The 19,716-nt window shown below is 46.5% G+C and overlaps 1 long non-coding RNA gene across 1 annotated transcript; it reads left to right on the top strand.

Annotated features, from left to right (window-relative positions):
- The first annotated feature begins 3,736 nt into the window (after nt 1–3,736).
- Nucleotides 3,737–17,682, top strand: LOC137844115 (uncharacterized). The gene is made up of 4 exons (XR_011089830.1): nt 3,737–3,937; nt 11,863–11,933; nt 14,468–14,584; nt 15,075–17,682. It is a non-coding gene; the product is annotated as an uncharacterized lncRNA (long non-coding RNA).
- The last annotated feature ends 2,034 nt before the right edge of the window (nt 17,683–19,716 follow it).

Genomic DNA, 19,716 nt, shown 5'->3' with positions numbered 1-19,716 from the left:
ATAGTCTGATGTGAAAATATTCCTTCTCCTCTCTCTTTCCTTCTCTTTTTCTTTGCTTCTTTTGCTTGCATCTTCTCTCTCTCTGTCTCTTTCACTCTTTTTCTGCCTTTCCCTTTCTCTCTTGCTTTCTAGGAATATCTCTTTAGGTTCTAATGAACCAATTAAGCATTTTATTAAAACTTTTTGAACAACTTTTTAGCATTCTGTTACTGAAAAGTCGAACCTGCTAGCATTAAAACAAGCCGCATATGCAGAGAAGCCACTGGAATGAGCTATGCGGATTAAATATCAATTTTAAATATAGTTTGCATCTTCTTTTTGCTCTGCCATTTTCTTCTGTATTTATATCCTGTGCTTCCCCAGTGTGTTTTATTTATTGTGTTTGTTCTTTACGCTGGGCGCTATCCTGCATTAATTCTGCATCTAAATATCTCATTGACTTCACGGCCATGCTGTATAAGCATTCTGTAATGACAGTGGCAGTAATAAAGCTAGCTTGGCTGCTTGAAATTACAGCTTGCCGTAACATTGTAGCTTTGTAGTCTCATTATGTCCTATAGATTGTGCCAGCAGTTTCCTTGCTTTGGATCCAAGCTTGTGAAAATGCCTGCATAGATTAAAGAAAGATCATTAATAAGATTATGCTAAAGGGTCAGTCTTGGTAACCTTAAAATTATATATGTGCTGTGCTGGTTGAAAGAACCTGGAAAACACAGCTGCTTGGATCTCACCACTTCTCTCAAAACTCTTCCAGACCTTGGCTAACTCTCTTCAGCCCTGCCTTCTCAGCTCCCAGCTCGAGAAGGAATGTGATAACATTTGCTGCGAAGAAGTGCTTTATCAGGCTGTGCAAGTATTTATAAAGTGCTATAAATTCCTGAAGGAAATCACTTTTATAAAAGTGTACCGGTGATTTAGTTTGTCTGTCTGTCTATCCATCACTCCGGTGCTTCTCCAGACCTCCAGCCAGCCACCTCCCCTCCTGTCCGCCCCCCAGGATTAATAGCGGGCTTCTCGCCGCAGCACCTAAGTGCACAAAATAGGCAGTCAGAGGGAATGAGGCAAGGCGCGAGGCGCTTCCGATCTCGTCCGATCAATCCAGTACAAAATATCTGTCATTTTCTTTAAGACACCTTTGTGCTGCAGGCGTGGTAGGGGAAGGAGCTCAAGGATCTCGCTCAGGAGTTGCCGCTGCCAAGGCAGTGCTGGGGGCTGGCCCCTTCCCTGCAGCCCCCTCCTGGGCTCCCTCCTTGGCCACATCGCCACCCGTTTCATGCAGCAGATATAAATTTGATCCGTGTTTTCGGCTGTGTTGACTATCATTTACCAGTTACGGTGTGCCTATACTCCAGGAAGAGCTGTTTCCGTGCTGTCATAGCTGAGACAGGCTATAAAACGAAAGGGGTTATATATGTTAAAGTAAATAAATTTAAAAACATCCATAAATTTGAAATTCCTGAGAGACCACGGAGTTGCTTTAAGTTTGTACAGACTGAAAAAAAAAGTGCTGTTTTCTACTTTAGAGGCAGAAATGTTCTTCATTACGGGTAATCTAAATTGTTTTTATTATCACACTTCCAGTGAAAATTTTATTTTGATATAGGAAAAGCTGCCTTGTTTTTAGCCTAGGAAAGTCCTGAAGGAAAACGTGAGTAACTTTCAAGCACCTTTTGAAGAAAGTTCAGTGTTGGGAGTTCTTAAGGTTTCAGGGACTTGTTTAGGATGACTGGAGCCTGCGTTAGCTGCACTTTGGGGAGCACTGCAGAGTTTCCAGGGGTGCTGTTTGCATCCTCGTGGGGTCCTCGGAGCCCCTCAGATGTCCATCAGCGGTGTCGCTGTGATGGACAGACCCTGTCCTTGTCTCGGCTGCAGTTTGTCACTACCCACGGGTGCTGGGAACCCGTGGGGTTTGGTTCAAGGCCATCTCTGATTTACAGCGTGCTCAGTTTTTTTCCCCTCTGTGTTTGGAGATTTTCCAACCTGAAATAAAGCCTCATAGGCAGCTGCATTCTGCCGCTTCTTTCCAAAAGGAAAGAGGAAAGAGCCGTGGATGCTGTCCAGCAGCGCTGCTATCTAGCCAGCAGCTGCAAAATTTTCTGCTCAGCAGACCTTAATGAATCAAGAAAAGATCACACATGGTAGTAGAGGGAACAGACCCTTGAAGGACAGCGGTGATACTGGATCGGGGTCAGTTTATTGTGCAGCGTTCCCTTCCCCGCCCCGTGCGTACCGCCTCGCACGGTAAGGCAAAGATGCCGGTTTGAGATGCTGCTCCCTGCAGCAGCTCATCAGGGACTGCGCTTAATTGGCCATATTCCACGTTACCAACATCCAGACACCTAAGTAACGAGAGCCTAGCGTTCACATTCCCAATTAGGGATGAGGCCAGCCGGGTGCATGAGGGCGAGCTGGCCAGCAACGCGGTGAGCGCGGGGCTGCCTGGAGCCGGCAGGTGCGGTAGCGGCAGCAAGCGGTGCTGCGGGAGCAGAAAAATGAATTCGTGTGCCTGCGTGTCAGCGGCTGCGTGTGAGACAGTGCTGCACGTGATTCGCCTTTGTTTGTGCCTTCAGGAGAACAGAGGCAGAGCGGTTCAGCTGCACCGCCTGCAACCTGCAGCGTGTTTTGCCTCTGTCGGTTCTCGTGCTGGGAGCCGGTGCCGGTGCTCAGGCTGGTGCTGAGGCTGTGCCTTGTGCTTGTGCTGAGCAACTGAGCAGCACGTTCACTGCTGGCAAGGGTGCGAGGGAAATGAGGACAGTGGGCTCACAGCGAGGAGCTCTGTGCAAGCAGATGGATTCCTTGCTGCTCTGCTGTGTGCTGCAGCCCAGGCAGGTTCCTGCACCTTGTGCTCTGCAGCAAGTTCCTTCCACTTCCAGCCAGTTGGGAATTCTTGCAATTATGAGTCAACCAAGGCTAAAACGCTCTGAACTGAGCAAAGCACAAGCCAACTGCACGCCTTTGATCTCACACACGTTGGGTTAAACAGTCACCATCAAAGCAATCGTCGTTATCCCCTGGAAGATGAGGGACCAATTAAAGAAAAGAAAAGAAAAGAAAACAACAACAACAAAAAAAAAAAATAACAACCAACCTGAAATAAATGATTAATCTAAAACGGTCAGGTTTTTCATGGTTTCCAAAGCTACAGTGATGCTGAGGTTTTTGCTGCTAGAGTCAACAATACAATAAATTGCAATTGCAATTCTTTGGTGGCTCATAACCAGTAAATCAGATCTGTGGAACTATACATTTACTGCAAATTTAAGGAGTTGTTCTTTCATTTTTAAGAGTGCATTTTAAATCAAGTCAACAGCCATAAAGCAATATACAGCCTGCCTCACTATTGTCTGGGGAATGAATCCTGCACTATCATGATTCCTTTTTATTATTAGGAGGTATGGGGGCAGGGAGGAGAAATCTGGCAGAGAGGCCATCGCGGCTCAGCTGACCACTGCTCAGAGCCTGCAGCTGCATCGAAGGATGCGAGGGCTGCTCTGCTCAGGGCCTGCACCTCGGTCACTCGTTTTTTGTGCAAATGGGGATTGAAAAACTGCTGCTCTCAGTTGTTAGGATTTGACACAGGTGCATAACAGAGCATGGCAGGGATGGCCATCAAAAGCCAAGAGCCTTGCGTTATTTTTTTTTAGTCCCACCTGCCTTCTCTGAGCTATTCACCAGGTGAGATGGTTGTGTTACAGCACCAGCTGGGCTGGGAGGGAGATGATAAAAGGCCCAGGCTGGGAGCTTTGCCCCACAAGCTCTGTGGCTGCTGTTTCTGTGCCTGTGGCCAGGCAGGGCCATTCCTTACGGGTGTGATTTTGCTGCTCCCCTCCTAGCCCAGCTGGGCTCTGCTGGGCCTGTGTCTGCCTCGTGCTGTGCTGTGCCCGCCTGCCTCCATCCCTGCTCCGTGTGCATCGCCGGCCGTGCTGCCGTGTGTGAGGTTAGTTCCAACCCCACTTGTCTTACCAAACCCCTTGGTGTACAGGAAACTGCTGGTAGGCAGAAACAGATTTATTCTTATCTTGGAACAGATTAAACGTAATGTTACTTGCAGACAAATTCTGTACCTAGTATGCATGCTTAATCGGATTTTTTTTTTGAATTATTGAATACGGTAAGATCATTATTTCTGCTTTGCTCTTAGTGGGATGTAGTCCCCTGGCTGAAGGGGAGGCTTTCGGTGTGCATGTGTGTGTCATTAAGGGCTAACCTGGAATTCAGATCTAAATCCTCGGTGCGGACCTTTGGTATCAAAGAGGGCTTTTATTGCTGCATTATCTTAAACTTGCTCAGAGCAGAAGAAAGAGCTGATAGCCTGAAGGTAAATTAAGTTAGTATTTTTGGATAGTCCAGTGTTAAATGAAGTTCTTTAGAAATGGGAGATCTTTCCTCTAAGCTTCTCAGGCAGCTCAGAAAGAATATTTGTGTGAATGTGTTTTGGAGCAGGGGGTTTTCGTGACCTCTATTGGATCCTATATGCCTGATGGAGATCTCACTTCCTAACAGGCTGGAAGATCAATTTATTAAGGGGATTTTTTGGATATTCAGATGTTTTCCTGGGATACAGCTTAGGGATGCTTGCTTGTTTGTAAGATCCTCAGTTTCTGAAAGAAAAGTGAAAAGCAGACTTTGTCCTTAATTCTTTTTTTCCTGGCTTACTACCAACACAAGTTTCTAGAGGGGGTATTTTTAACTGAGTCCTACAACTCCATCCCAGCAGGCAACATACCACAGCCTGTGGGGATGCTCCTGGAGTTGGCTGTTAGAGGTCTTCTCCAGCTGGGGCTCAGAACCGGGAAGGAGCCGTGCTCTCCCTGGCTCTAACCACAGAGCAAGTTCCACTCCCTTGACTTGTCAAAGTGATAAACTGTCTGAAGATGGTGCGGATGGTGAAAACACAATTCCTCCTGCTTGTGTAACAAGTGAACTGTTGGGCTTTCATCTCTGCTGGGAAAATGTGCAGTATCATCAAATATGCTAACTTCAGTATAGTGGAGTTGAACACAATTTTATTTCTGTTACAGGCAGGAATAAGGTTAACCAAGACACATCTTTTAAATATGACCAGCTTTGCTCACAGCACGATCCAGGGTCAAACAGATTAGTAATTCTGGTTTTGTAGTGGGTGACAGGCTAGCAAGTGAAAAAAGAGTTTTTTCACTTTTAAAAATCACTGCTCACATTTTTCTGACCAAGAAGCCTTTTAGCATGGAAATTCTTACTGCTCACCTGGGAATGAAGTTACACAAACTCATTTTTAAATTAGTTGGAAAGATGAGCATTCAGCTACCATAATAAATGTTAGATAATGCGTTTTTAGCTGTACTATTTCTCTGTTTGAGAAATAATGTGCAAAAAGTAGCACAACCTGGAATGATGTAGTAGGGGATAATACAAGCCAGTATAAATAGGAACATAGGAAATGTTTAAATGGCAAGCAATAAATCCATGTAATAGCATTCAAATAGAGTTCAATCAAATGATGGGTTTGGTATTGATGAAACCTCACAATTTTATAGCACTTCTTATTTGGATAACTCTGAGTTTGCAGACATTGCCCAGTTTCTCAGAACACACAGCTGAGAGGGAAACAGCTCTTTGTATTTCTGCCAATGGCAGAAAAGGGGGGGGGGGCATACAAAGTTCTTTTTTTCTCCATATTCAAAATGCTGAAGTTTTTCTGTATTTTGTTCTTGTTGTGTGAATCTCCTGCCAGAGATACTACCTTCATCTGCATGAAGCTGGCTGAGGAATAAACTGCTCTGGGTTAGAAGTGATGCAGACAACCAAAATTTTTGACCTGCTACTACAATGACCAGCTGAATATTGATCACATGTTAATGTTTTGAAAATGGCTTTTCAATATTTTGCAAAGTAATATCTTAGAGAAGCCAAATTAACACTTTCACATTGCTTTGGCTGTGTTGCTGCCTTTGTTAGGAGCTTGTCTGAGATCAGACCTTCAGAGGTAAAGCTTAAGAAGCAGCAAGGCAAATATTCATGAAAGTGTCTGCATTTCCTGTGACCTCCTTTCCACCTCAGCTTTGATCCAGGCTGCTGATCCGAAGAATGGATTCTGATTTCCATTTGATAAGGCTTACATTTTTGGCAAAGGGAGGCTCAAAAATAATCCTTTTCTGAGCAGATAAATCATCTAAAGCGCTCAAACATGCAGGAAAGGACCTGGTAAATCTGCTAGCTGAACTCCTGTGATTGCTTATTTCCAGGAGCCCCTGCTGGCAGCCGCTCCCAGGGGCATGGTGGGGGGCTGGGGACCTCCTGGTGTGGTGCAGCCCCTTTGGGTGTGCAGGGTCTGGCCTGCAGAGCCCCAGCCTGTGCTGAGCACTCACCCTGCAAGGTGCTGGTGCTTGGCACCGTGCTGGCACCCCTTCAGAAGTGTTTCAGTGAGAAGTGTTTCAGCGTGTGCTTAAAATCAAGATCCCAAAGGCCCAGTGAAGTCAAGGGTCCGCTGATGTGCGTAAGGGGGAACACCCGCTAAGTGCTTTGCTGGGCTGTAGCCAGGGGGCTTACTCGGTAGGATCCCAGCCCCGATTAAAGTGTGGATTTCAGACCCAGTTGCTGACAGAAGTCATCACGTGGCACTCGGACCTGCTGCTGGGTGCTGAGCTTTTCTGCTGCAGGGCTTTTCAGGCAACCATTTTGAAGCAGCGATAGCCCTCTAATCACAGAAGAACAACAGCGAGGAGAGGAGAATGCTTATGATTATTTACTAATTAATCCAGTACCGATAGACATATGAATAGATGCTCATTTAAAATTCCTGCTGGTTCACAGGGGGAATGTGAGTCCAGAACATCGCGTGCCGCCGAGGCGCTTTTCTTGGCTTCAGTCTGAGGGACCCTGCAGGGGACCCAGGTCTGAAAAAATATGGTCTGCTGTTAGAAAAACAGCCCTTCGCGGTTCTAAACAAGAAAATGAAATAAAAGCAGCAGCACTCCAGGTTTTAATTAGTGCTGGAGAGATGTCAAAGCAATGGAAACCGATGTGGGTATCACTCATCTGAGCCCCTGGTAGGGACTGCTCAAAGGGCTGGGCAGGTCTGGGCATCACGGTCCTGTGCCAGGTCTCTTAGTGCACACACAGTCACAATTAACCTGGAAAGCCACTTGTGGGCAACTTGGAGAGCAGATAAACGATGCTGAAGAAGGACAAACATTGCTGCTGATAATCACTTGTGTTATCACTGTCAACACAAGCAGCAGCAATAAGAACAAATACAATAAGTGCGTTGTCTGCTGGCCACTCAGTGTGGTGCTTGGAAGTTCCCAGCTGCTGTTAAAACTTTTCTTGCCCTCATAAAGTTAAGGGGAAGCTTAGAAACGTGAGCGGCTTTATGTCTGCATGAGTCTGCAGCGCAAAACCAGAGCGGCTCCGTGCCCTGTCCGTCCCAGCTCTGCAGGTGGCTGTGGCTGTTTTATAAAAATAACATTTTACAGGGAGGACTGCTCATGGTTCAGGCTCAGATCTCTGCATTGGACCAGCTTGTGCCTTAACTGACTCCTGTGCAAATTCAAAACCACCGCGGTAGCAGCTACTGCAGAGGGAGATGGAAGCAGCTGAGAAGCAAACTTGGCCCCGGGGCCAGGCAGTGTTGCAGGCATCCGCAGCCATCGGTTCTGCCAAATGCATTGCTGTCTCTGCATATAGAGTTAAATCCTGTGAGCTGGTGGTTGCTTTTCAAAAGCGCTGTAATAATAAGTATTATTAATAATAAATAATTACAGCTAGCGCTTCCTGACTTTTTATCGTAGCCTCTTTTCACGAGCAAAAACAGGATGGGTAATTCTCAATTGACCTTCAGACAGAAAGATAAGATGCACCGCTGAAAAAACCCATGGCATGCAGCGCTCAGGATAATTTCACATAATCCTGACAACACAGCGCTATCCCTCAGAGGGAGATGATGACATTCAGTGCGTGAGCTGTTGCTAAGCTTTTGAAAAACATTTATTCTTTGGCCACAAGCTACTTCTGGTCTTTGTCATTAGCAGAGAAATTTATGTCAGGAAACATTGTTTCTTTTAAAATTTTCAGTGATAAAAGGCACTTGGTAGATGCCCAGCATGAGCCTTAAATTAAAACTAAACTGGGTCTGTGCTGAAGGAGCTGCTGACTCCTCCATGGCACTGATTTCATTTCAGCAGTGCCGGCCCTTCCGTACCAGATTATCTCTGCAGTTTGGGGTATAAAGAAGGCCAGAGTCAAATTAATTTTCTGACAAGACACACTATTGGCTCAAAACACTTCCCTCCCACTGTCTTAGCATCAATGTCTTGTCTACTTAAATGCTGGTAAACAAGCGTAAACTCTAACAGGCCACAAATTGTCTATCGACACCTCTGCTGGCTGCCTCCTGCTTCTAGAAATGTTGCTTTCTGAAGGGTGATGAGACGACACCGGGTCTCTGGAGTTAGACCCAAATCTAACATAATTTCTCAAAACTGTGATTTTTTACTTATTCCCTTACTTTCAGGAAGCCTTTCAGTTCATGCATTTTGTTCAATGACACTCAGTGCCAGCTAGAAGGAGGAGCTCCAATTCATTAGCTTTTACAGAATTAAAGCAGCTTTTTGCTATTTCGGTCTATCTTGTAATTATTTTTCTTAACTTCTTTCTACCAATTTATGAAATTTATACATTTTTTTCCTAAACCTGAAAGGCAAGCAGTTGTCTGAATTCCATTTGCACTGTAGGATTAAATCTGAGTCTGAAGAGAGGGGTGGGAAAAGAAAACAGGATCAGTTCAGAAAAGTGCTGAGAGGTCAGAATAACCCGGGCTGTGCCACCGATGTGGTCAGATGAGGACCCTGTGCCTGACCTCCCCGCTGCAGCGACACCGAAGTGCCAGCTCCCCTCGCTGCCCTCATCTCCTGTGCTCGAAGAGAGCAGGGAAAATGTGGCAAAGATTGCGCTCCCTGCGAAGGGCAGTGCCTGGTAATTATTAGTACAGAAGCTGAGTGTGTTCAGTTTTGAAATAATAAAAATTATTCAGGAAATCAAAGAAGCCGCAATGTAGTTGATGGTTGGACTTGATTCTCTTGAAGGTCTTTTCCAACCTAGATGGTTCTGATACTATTTTTGAAGCAGATTGTCTGTTTTTATCTGTGTTGGGTAGAAAACAAACATACAATAAGAGATATTCAACCTCCTCACGTGGGCAATCTTTAGCATCATGTAACAGCAATGCATTTAACCTTTCCATGATTTAAAGATAACATTTGCTTATTAGATGCTGATAATTAGTCATCAGATGCAGAACAGAGCATGTAGCAAAATGAACCCACAATTATTTCACTCCAGTGAATTGATCTCTACTTTTATGAGCTAATCACCCAGACAGCTTTGTAACGTGGCCAGCACGTCACCAGTTCCCTCAGCATTCTTTAGCAGCATTGCAAAAAACTTCTGTAATGAAGCAAAAATTGGTGTTCTGCATCTCCCCTCTCTGTTGCTGGACCCCGTGCACAGCCTCTGCATCTGAACCACCTGTGCATCTGCCACTATTCCAGCTTGCAAATGGAGAAATAATTGAGGAGAGAACAAAACAGGGTAGGCTCATCCCAGATGTAGTCAGTCTTCATTTGAAATGTAAATATTGGCTCTGTGGTAGATGTTTACTGCTGTGATAAGGGGAAAGGAGGCAGTAAATGAAATGGGGAGATGCAGGCACTGCTGCAGTGCTCGGCAAATGCCAGTTACCCAGATTTTCCAGTGTGGAAAGAGAGAAGGGGAAATATGGTGGGAACTGCTCTGGCTTTGTGTGGTTTTGTTGTTGTTTAATGACTGAGGAGAGGTGTTGAACTGAGTAGGAAGCCAGACCCCTCTCCTCTTGTCTGTGCTGGGCAGTTACTGGTACTTTGGGGCTCTGGCACCCTTTTTCCTTCGCACAGGCACAGCCTGGCAGCGAGCCCCCAGTGCCCGTGCATCCCAACTGCAGGTATGTGGGGCTGGGGAGGGCTGGGGGGCTTCCCAGCCCTATTCCTGGTGCCCCCTGTGCAGCTCTTCCCTTCACGGCTATTTCATCTGAAGCATTTTCTGAATGAGAAACACGAAATTCACCAATTTGTGAAATCCCTTTGTAGTTGGTACAAAAAAAGCCCTGTAATTGTTTCGGGTAGCGTGCCAGGGAACAGCGAAGGCAGGAGAGGATTGGAATGAGAGCAGCAAACGGGGCTAGGGCTGTCCCCTCGCTGGCTGGTGGCCCGGGGCTGAGCATGGGCTGGGGCTGTGCTCTGGTTTCAGCCCTCCAGCTGTGGGTTCTGCCGTGGGGCTGAGCTCTGCAGCCTCCTGGAGAGAGACCAGGGCACGGGGACCCATGGGGGAGCCCATCCTGCAGAGCCTGATGCAGAAAAATCCTTCACCTCACCGGCATGTGCAAACTGACATCCTGAGGAACCCTCTCCGTTATTAGCTGTTGTGGTGTGACTTAAATTCAGTTTGGTTTGGTACAACACCAATCTTCGCAGTCCTGAAAAGGCACCAAGCCTGCTACATCAGCGCAGGGCAGCGTGCTGTAATGTGATAATCCCGGTGTGCTACAGCAGCTGGGCAGCGCGGTATTGATCAGTGCAGCCTCCGAGAGGATGCCGAGCAGAAGTGTGTTCCTGGAACTGCCACGGGCTTTTTTTAACAAAAGTTCAATTTTAGGTGTATTTTTAAACTTTGTAATGACCATCAGTGGTCTTGTGTCTGACACTGCCTCGTAGAATAGTGGTCTCAAGTTTCTTTTTCTTTGAGGATATTTTAGGACATCCCTGGCCACGCTGCTTGTCAGCCTGTCTCCAACCTGGAGATGCGAGGCTCTGAATATACCCATCGCATGGTCAGAATAAATGACAGAGGTCTCTAATCGTCAAGCAGGAGAAACAAACCCAACTCGGAGATGTTTGTCCCGTTGAGTAACCCCAGAAACTGGCCCTGTCCATTAACCAGCCCTGTCGGTCTGGGCTTGGAAGATGAAACAAGTGCTGAGTGTGCTGCTCACGAAAACGAGGGTGCTCAGGATTGGGCCCTGAGCAGCCCTGTGTTGTTTCTCTCTGTGGATGAGCAGGACAAAGCTGCGTTATTCTGGGCTTGGCTTGGTTGCAGTGGGAGCTGCTGAAGGCAATTCCTCACTGGCAGGAGGGTCTGTGCCCGAGCCAGCGCGGTGACACCGCTTCCAGTGTTTGAACCCGGCCCCCCCAGCGGCTGGGCTGGCACTCCAGTGGTTCTCCAGGCTCGCTATCAAATCGCTGGTGTAACTGGGATTTAAAAGGCAGTTTGCTCCTCGTTCTGCTGGAACTAAAGCCACATTGTGTGCGCTGTGCAGCAATGCCACAGCTGTGCGCCAGGTTAGCCTGAAACATGACAGTGAATAAAATGAAATATGAGCTTTATTGATCTTGTCTGCACCGCGTTATTATTCACACAGAGTGCAATTCACCCTTAGGCACAGGACAAACATTAGAGTTGGGCAAAACATTTCAAATGAATGTTTTATTTGTTGAAAAAAAAAATGTGGTTTTGAGTCAGCTGAAAGCACTTGTGAATTCATGTTGCATTTGTCAAAGTGTTTCAGCGTTTTAAAGAAAACAAAACGTTTTTCAGGAAGTCAAAACATTTACTATTGATGTTTATTAAATATAACATTTACATTTTTTAGATCTGAAATAATACTTCTGTTGAGGTATTACTGAGATTTACTTTAAAATGATGCTAACACCTGAAAAATGAACCCATATTTTCCTCAGATCATAGATCAATGATATTTAAAAATTGGAAATAAATGTTGGGGAATGCTCAGTTTTCAGAGAAGACACATTTTTCAGGTTGATTCAAAATGTTTTCCCTGCCCTTCCCCTGCAGCAGCTCCATCTCCGCCAACTGCCATGTCCCGCGGGACTTTGCCTGCTGGGGTTGGAATGCAGCAAACCCAGGTACGTGAGCTGGGAGATGCAGTGCAAACAGACCCCAAAAAAAGAAAAAGGTAAAAAAAAAAAAAAAAAAAAAAAAAAAAATGTAATCCTAAAGGAAAGAAACAGAAGTGTGGTGATAAACCAAGACAGCTAGGGATTTATTCTACAAAATCCATCCCATTTGTCTGGGATCTGCTGAACAGGAGTCTAATCAGCTGTTAGAAATTATTTTTCCAGCGCCTCCTCTATCACCTACTTTGTTCATTTTTTCCTGTCAACCATATATGGCCTCCATGTCAAAACATCATTTCACCATTATTGTCTGTTTCCAGAATGTCTTTTATTATCCTGATCTCATTTTGCAGACCCCAGAAGGTCTTTCCTCACTCTTACTGCAGCAATGGAGCAGGAGGGTTTGTGGTGTGGCCGGGCGATGCCCTGCAGCGGAGCCAGCCCCCATCCCACGGTGTCCGTGCCCGTTTAGGCTGTGAGGATGAAAACAGGCTAAGCCAAACAGAAGGGGAGGGGAATGCTTGGAGGATATTCTGACTTACAAGTCTTTTCAAAATGTGGGTGGAAAGCCTGGTTAATGTGCCTCTGCTTTGCTATATGTATGCTTATTTAGGTTTTAATCTATCAAAGAGATGCAGTTCTTAGGTTCAGGCCAGCTAATTCTCTGCCCTGGAATTTACACATCATAATAAATAAATAAAACCCACCAAAAAAAAACCACAACATTTAAGCCCTTGGGAATTGATTTGAGCTACTTCAATTGCTGAATAATTAAAGGTGACCCTTGTCAAAGACATGGTGTATGCTATATATCACTGGATTACCTGTCTGGTTGGCAGCGTTTTGCAGGCAGTTTAGGGCTCTTATTATATGTTGTTTTTCATTTAGATGCAATTTCTTTTGTAATGAGGCAGAACTTATTTTCCAGCCCCTACAGGTGGCTTTGTCAGCTCTCCAAATTGTGCATGAAGAGGCAGGTTCCCAATTGATCTCTCAATTAGAGCTCTGTTGATACTGGATAAATGAGGGTTCACCTGGTTTGGACACAGCCTTGTCTGTTCACGAGCCAAGGCTTTCAAGTGAAAAGCAACACATTAAAAAAAATAAAAAAATCCTTCTCTTTGGTGTTGCTTTTTTCCCTTGATTACACAGGGCCAAACACGTGGACTGTTGATTTGTGACTGAAGCCATTAATGCATGAATGCAAAAGCAAAGACTGAGGTGCATACCTCAATATACGCCATATACATATACAATATACATAGCACGCCAGTAATCAGATGTTACGTAGCTTATCAGCAAGGAGGAGTAGAACTGAAAAAAGCCCAAGTCAGGTCCCTAAAGTTGTTGGGACACCTTTCTCTGCCCCCTTCCTGCTTTGGATGCTGGTGCATTAAAGCTTTTAGATGTTGGTGTGCACCCAGAGCGCTTCTCTCATGCATGGCGAGGTTGTTCCAGAGGCACGGAGCCGTGCGGTTCCTCTCGGTGGTGACCAAGCCCTGTGGGGTGCCGCAGGGGCAAGCGCTGTGGGATCTTTCCTGGGGCTGTGAAACCTGAAGTGCAAACAGGGCATGAAGCTCCCGGCAGGCTGTCCCTGGGGGCTCGTTCCCCCCGGCAGCAGGAGGAGGGAGAAGCAATGCTTCCAGAACAGATGAGTGACCGGTTTGCACAGCACCGTGATCTGTTTTAAGCAGGTAATTAACTCAAGCTCATTGACCACAGCCCCAAAGCCTAATGGAAGTAGTCTGGAAACTGCTCAAAAAATTATTTCCTGCTAAATCAAAAGCTAGCTCTTGCCGAGATGAAAGAGAGGTTAATTTACAAAGATGGTCAGAAAGTTTAATAGCAATTTAATTTTTTTGAAATATGTATGTGTTACTATAGCCTGACATCGTGGAGGAAATTGCAACAGTCCTGGAATAGACCTGCTGTCTAATTTTACTCCATCGGGTGTATGGTTGGGTTTTATGTGCAACAATTCATTTGATGGCAGACTCCAAGTATTAGATTTACAGTAAAAATCAATGTGAGGTTACAGGCACAGCTGGGATTTATGTCACTTTGACACCACATGCATCTGCCTCTACCACCAGTGCCTGGGTGGGAGCACCTCAGGCGGGTGAGATGGGGCTGGGGGCTGCTGCCCCTCTCAGCCCCCCCTTAACCCACCCAGGCCAGCAGCAAAAACCCCGTTTGCTTGCAAAAATGTCACCTGTGGCCACAGCTTTCCGCTGCCCCCAGAGGTTTTCCACCTCTTCCAAGAACCAGCAGCTGCCAGGCGGCAGCACGGGGCTGCTCCAGCCCTCATGGAGAAGTTCTCCTGTCCGAGAAGTGCCCCAGCTGCAGAGAAATTAAATCTGAGTAATCACGTGGAAAGTACGGGAACAGTGAGCTCATCACTATCTTTCAGATAAGATCTCCCTCTTCTTTGGTACTGCACGATGAGCAACGCTTCCTTAATTTGTCGTGCCATTCCTCTGTATTAAAATCTTTAGTATTAATTTCACTGCTCTACATAAAGGCTGTGCTTATTACTGTTCTAGGGTTGAGTTACTGGGGCTCTGTGAAGCAATGGTTTCAAAGGACAATTACTGCTGCACCACATCTGTGCAGCTGCCGTTGCTCCCAGTGACAACGAGTAACTGCAAGAGTTTTTGGAGGTACGGTGCTTAACATCAAAATGTGTGAATTAGCTTATTACACGATAAAGCCAATGGAATGGCATACCAATTAATAACATTACGAGCTTTCCTAGGGAGCTGTAACCTCTTTGGTATACATGAATTCAGTAATAACTGTAATTATTACGAAGTTAAAATAAAACATGATCTCTCACTCTGCCAATTCAAGGGCACTAAGTGTGAGCAGCAGCCGTTCCCCTGACTGCTCGCTGCTTGCTCCAAGTGCTCCTCAGCTCAGAGGGAGGCTGCAGCCCCCTCCCCAGCCCTGGGTGATGCTCCCCTGGGGATCTCAGGGGGACCCAGCCCAGGGGGCTCTTCGTGGCCCCACACAGGCGCAGTCCTGGCTGGTTCCACAGCCCAGGCACAGTTTGGGAACCCAGGGCAAAGCAGCCTCACGAGGCTGGCAGGAAAGCAGCGGTGTTGCTCAGGCAAATGTGCTCATGGTGGGTGTTGGTGGCTCTCTTGGCAGATGCACAACCGTGTCCCTCTTCTGCTCCCTCTCCAGTGTTGTTGAGCACAACCTCCTGGGTATGCCCCCAGCACCCGGCCGTACCCGCGAGCACTTGCTGCAGTTTCGCCTCCCCTCGGTTTATTGCCCCTTTGAAATATCTCCACTGTGTCCATTTACTTTTTAATGCAGCGGATGAAAAAACACTCTGTCAAGCTTTTCTTGTGATGCTCTGCCAATTACATCATCGCACTGCTGCAGGATCAGAGCCCAGCAGAACCCAGGCATCCTTCTGGGGGATCTGTCTACCTCGGGGTGATGAGCACCAGCTCTTTCATGCATGTCCTCAGATGTGTCACTGCACCGCGCTGTTTGGATCTTCCCGAGCAGAATGAGCTGAAATAAACTTGATAATCAAAAGCATCTTGATGTTCACCTGCTACTACTCAGGCTGGAGGAAAAAATACTTTCTTATTCAAATGAATGGTGGGTCTGGTGGGTCCCATTGGCTCTGCCCAGGTGCCGACAGATGCTCAGTGCCGTGGCGAGCTCCGGTGAGCAGCACCGCACCTCTGGGCTCCCCGCTCCAGCTCGGCAGGTCAAGCAGTCCGTGCTCCTCTCTCCTAGTTTGAAATGCTGAGCACAAGCATTTGATTCATCAAATCTGTTTAATTTTAAGCTAAAAATAGCAGTTTAAAATCCTCAATCATATATAATTAGTCCTGCATTTATTTTTCAACAGATGTTCTTTCCCTGATGCTTCTGAATAGGGCAGTTTTGAATAGTGTCTCTGTCTGCACGAGCCGGGGAGAGGGAGGGGAGCTGGAGGGCTCCAGCTTTCCCATGGGAATGCTCTGCATGCCCAGTAGCGATTCCCCACAGCACCTCCCCTCAGCCCCCACAGACGTGTTGCCTTCTCCGTGGGCAGGGACTGAATTCCCCCAAGAGTTCCCACCTGGGATGTTTGTAGGTGTAAGAGGCTTGTAGGAGGAAATCCACTTTTCCTACATGGGGGCACTTCTTGGACTAAGAGTACCACGAGATGATGGACCCGCAAAATATCCCCTTGAATGTCAGACGGATAGGGATTACAGAAAAGATGCAGCTGGCTAGGATATTTATCAAAAGAGAAAAAATTAAATTCTTCCTCCCACCATCAAGCCTGATTGTAAATTAGGTAAATCTGTTTTCCTTTAAAAGCATAAGAAGTATATATCAGACTTCCAGAATCTATATCCCCGAGGACTCCTGAAATTTATGGTATTAATCTTGGCTACTGGAGCAGTGCAGATCTCCTATGCTAATTATTGTGCATTTTATTTGCTGTTTATATCTGGACTGCTCAGTCACAGAAGCCCATTAGATAAGACAAAAAGCTGACAGGCGAGCTGAGGAGTTTGCTGTGATTCAGGTTTGGGTGATCTGGAGGAAAATATCCGGAGGCACTCCAGGCAGAGTCTGAGAAGCAGGCAAGAGGGGCTTGGAAGTCCTAAGGCCCTTTGCACGGGACGTCACTGCTTTCTGCTGCGTGGCAAGCAGGAGCCCCACAAACCTGTTGTCATTTTCCCTTCTTTGCTTTAGTTGTGGATTTTCCTGAATGAATTATTGGCTGCCAGCACATACTGTCACAGCAGAACGGCAGAACAAAAACAGTTCTGAACCTGGACTTGTAATTTGCCTGCAAAAATGAAGATGCAGTTAAAAAAGAGTTGTGACATTCCCTTCGCCTTCAAAGAGGCTGCCAACGTTTTTAGGCTTTTGTTTCATCTTTCCCTTTCCTAGGTGTTAAATTATTTTGCGTTGTACGTTTGCATGTACGTTTGCAGATGGCGACTGCAATGGATTGAGTGCATCTGCGTGTTTAAAAACTTCCCGAGGTCTCAGACGCCCTTTGGGAGGGCAGTGGTCTGTGCTAGCAGCTCTGCTGCAGCTGGGGAAAGGATTAACCGTGGAGCGGCTTTCCCGTCCTCCTGAGCCCTGCCTCCAGCTCCCCCGGTCAGCTGCTGCAGGGCTTCCAGCACTTGCAGGCTGGCACCCCCTCGTTCAATTTTAGCTCTCTGTAATTATCTACGTACGTCCCTCTTGCGTCTCTTGCTCCCTACGTGCATCTGACTTGAAGCTACGCTGACTTAAACCAGCTGAAGCTGTGACCTGGGGAGGTTTGCAGTTGAGTGCAGATCTGGTTCTCCAGAGCTCTGAGAAAATAAGTCTCTTTCCAAAAAACCTGCAGTTTGTTCCTAATTCTGGTGCAATCATACTACAGTGAGGTGTGTTTGTTACATTTATCTTTGCTGCACAGCTCTTTTATAATGAAGAGTTGGATTTCAGTAAAAGCAGACAGCCGTTTTATGCAGAAGCCCTGCCACCAAGGTCTGAAATGTTTAAAGCTGATTGCTTAGTAATGGTTCTGGCAAAAATAATAGAGGGCTGAATGTACGAAACACCAGCATGAGCCTGCCTTGATTCTACCGCCCATGAATGTTTTAACCTCATTTATCCTCTAGGTACTTACAGAACCATTTTGCATTTGTGCACTTAAAGGATTAAATAAAATAAATGGAGATGATTATTGCTGCCCAGCAAAGCTAATGTTCAAAGACATGGTGTTTTGTTGCAACTGAAATTGTGTTTGCGCTGTTTCCATACTCTGCAAGCTTTCCAAAAAGGGGATGATGAATCATACAATCTTCAGCTCTCTACTACTAATGAGAAACCTCTTAGCAGCACGCTCTTTATGGTCCCCTCTCCAGCAATGCCTCGCACGCTGCTGCTCTTCTTCCTCAATGTCAAAGTGAGATGGGAACCACAAGACAGGCACGCAGCGTTGATGTACTGTGGGCGATTGGTGCCGGCGCTCTTCGGATGCATGATGTATGTAATACGTCGGGAACCTGTTATCTGATAGGTATTGTTCACTTTGGCAATGAATGGAAATATTAGTTTCACGCGACTAGCTATGAAGCAATGATTTCTGATAGTGAAACAATCAATTTTAGAGGCTAAGCCTGGAACTTAAACTTGGCTCAATTCTGAAGTTTTGAAATCTGAAAGTCGACAGTTCACTCTCTATTTCCCTGCTTCCTCCATCCAAGCGACTCACCCTATTGCTCTGTAAGGGAAGAAATAAATGAACTAATCTCATTGCTGAGCCTTGAACCTAAAGCCTTTCCCATCAGAGGTATTGCAGAGCCCTAAGAGCTGCCCTTCGTGGAGAGGGGCACTGTGTCAGGCTGGCAGTCTGTGCCACCTCAGTTTTTGGGGCAGTCGGTGTTTGCTCATCCCTGGGCACAGAGCAGCCCCTTCTGTGCTGGCTCCGGGCACGGTGCGTGGACGCGTGGTGCCGGAGAAGCGTGGGCTGGGAGCAACGTGGGCAGGGGCGCTCTGCCATGGGAGTCCGTGCCAGTGCTACTCGAAGCAGAAAAATGAAATCTGCTCCTAGCGGTCTGGGCTGCTTTCGTGCTTCCTCAGGGTCGGACGCCTCCGTTACTATTGTGCCGGTGTGATTCAGTTTCCTAAATGGAATAGAGAGACAAGAGACATGCTTGTCAAACCCTTTCTAGTACTGCTTTTCCATCTGCTGTCTCGGATGCTTAAGATTTGCAGCGCGAGCCCTCTCTTGGGTGTAGCTAATGCATCTAGATCCCTTTGCTGTATTAATGGCATTATTTTCCTCCGGCTGTGAAGTACTCGGGGCTTATATTGTGACAAGATTCAAGCACTCAGTTGTCAGACTGAGGTGCTGGATGTCTGTTTTCAAAAGGCTGGTTTGCAGCCGCATGGGAAAGGAAGAAAAAAAGAAAAATAGAAGAAACGTTTAAAGGCGAGAGAGGCCCATCATATGGCAGCACCTTCACACCCTCTTCCCTGCAGAAAGCCTTTCTGGGGACCTGGGGCTCTCAGGACCTACCTGCCAGGCTCTCGTTCCAGCCCAGCTGGCAGGAGAAGCCGTGCTCCAAACGCACCCCATGAGCATGTCCTGGAAACCTCCAGGGCCCCATCCCAATGGCACCAGCTGCTTGTGTCCATGGTGTGCAGACCCCTGCCCTTGGGGGCTGTCCCCGTGCCCCCCAGCTGCCATCCTGCGCTGCAGCAGAGCGAGCATCCTCCTCGCAGCGCCCCAGCATGGGCTCTGCTCGCCCCTCAGCATCGCAGGGCAACAATTCCCATCGGTAACTGCTCTGGTTTACTGAAAAAAAAAAAAAAAAAAAAAAAAAAAACACATTAGAGTTACGAGGAGTTCATAGAAGCACCTTTTGCTTTGTCTTTTTGAATATATTTTTTAATACTGGTCTGTTTTTCTCAGGCGGCTTTCTGAATGCTGTGAAATAAAAGGTAGTTTTCCTCTGTGAAATAACACCATACGCTTAGCTAGGGGCACTATCTCTATGGCAGCAGCCAACATATAGGAACATATATTTTTGTCTTTTCTCTGGGGCATCCAGGTACCAGCCATTGCTGGAGGCAGGATGGTAAACAAGTGGGAGAAAAGCCAGCCCTCAGCTCTTTCCTGTTGCAGCCTGTGTATGTCACTAAAGAGGACAACAAATGTTGTATTTTCAAAACTAGAGAGTCGTCATTATTTTGGCAACACTTATTAAGTGAATTGTTTGGAGCTGTGCTTTGTAAATAATGCAAAACCGTAACATAAAGCAAGAATACGTGT

Source organism: Anas acuta, chromosome 24 (assembly GCF_963932015.1).
Source record: "Anas acuta chromosome 24, bAnaAcu1.1, whole genome shotgun sequence".
In the NCBI taxonomy this organism is placed as follows: Eukaryota; Metazoa; Chordata; class Aves; order Anseriformes; family Anatidae; genus Anas; species Anas acuta.
This window is presented reverse-complemented; position numbering and strand designations above follow the sequence as displayed.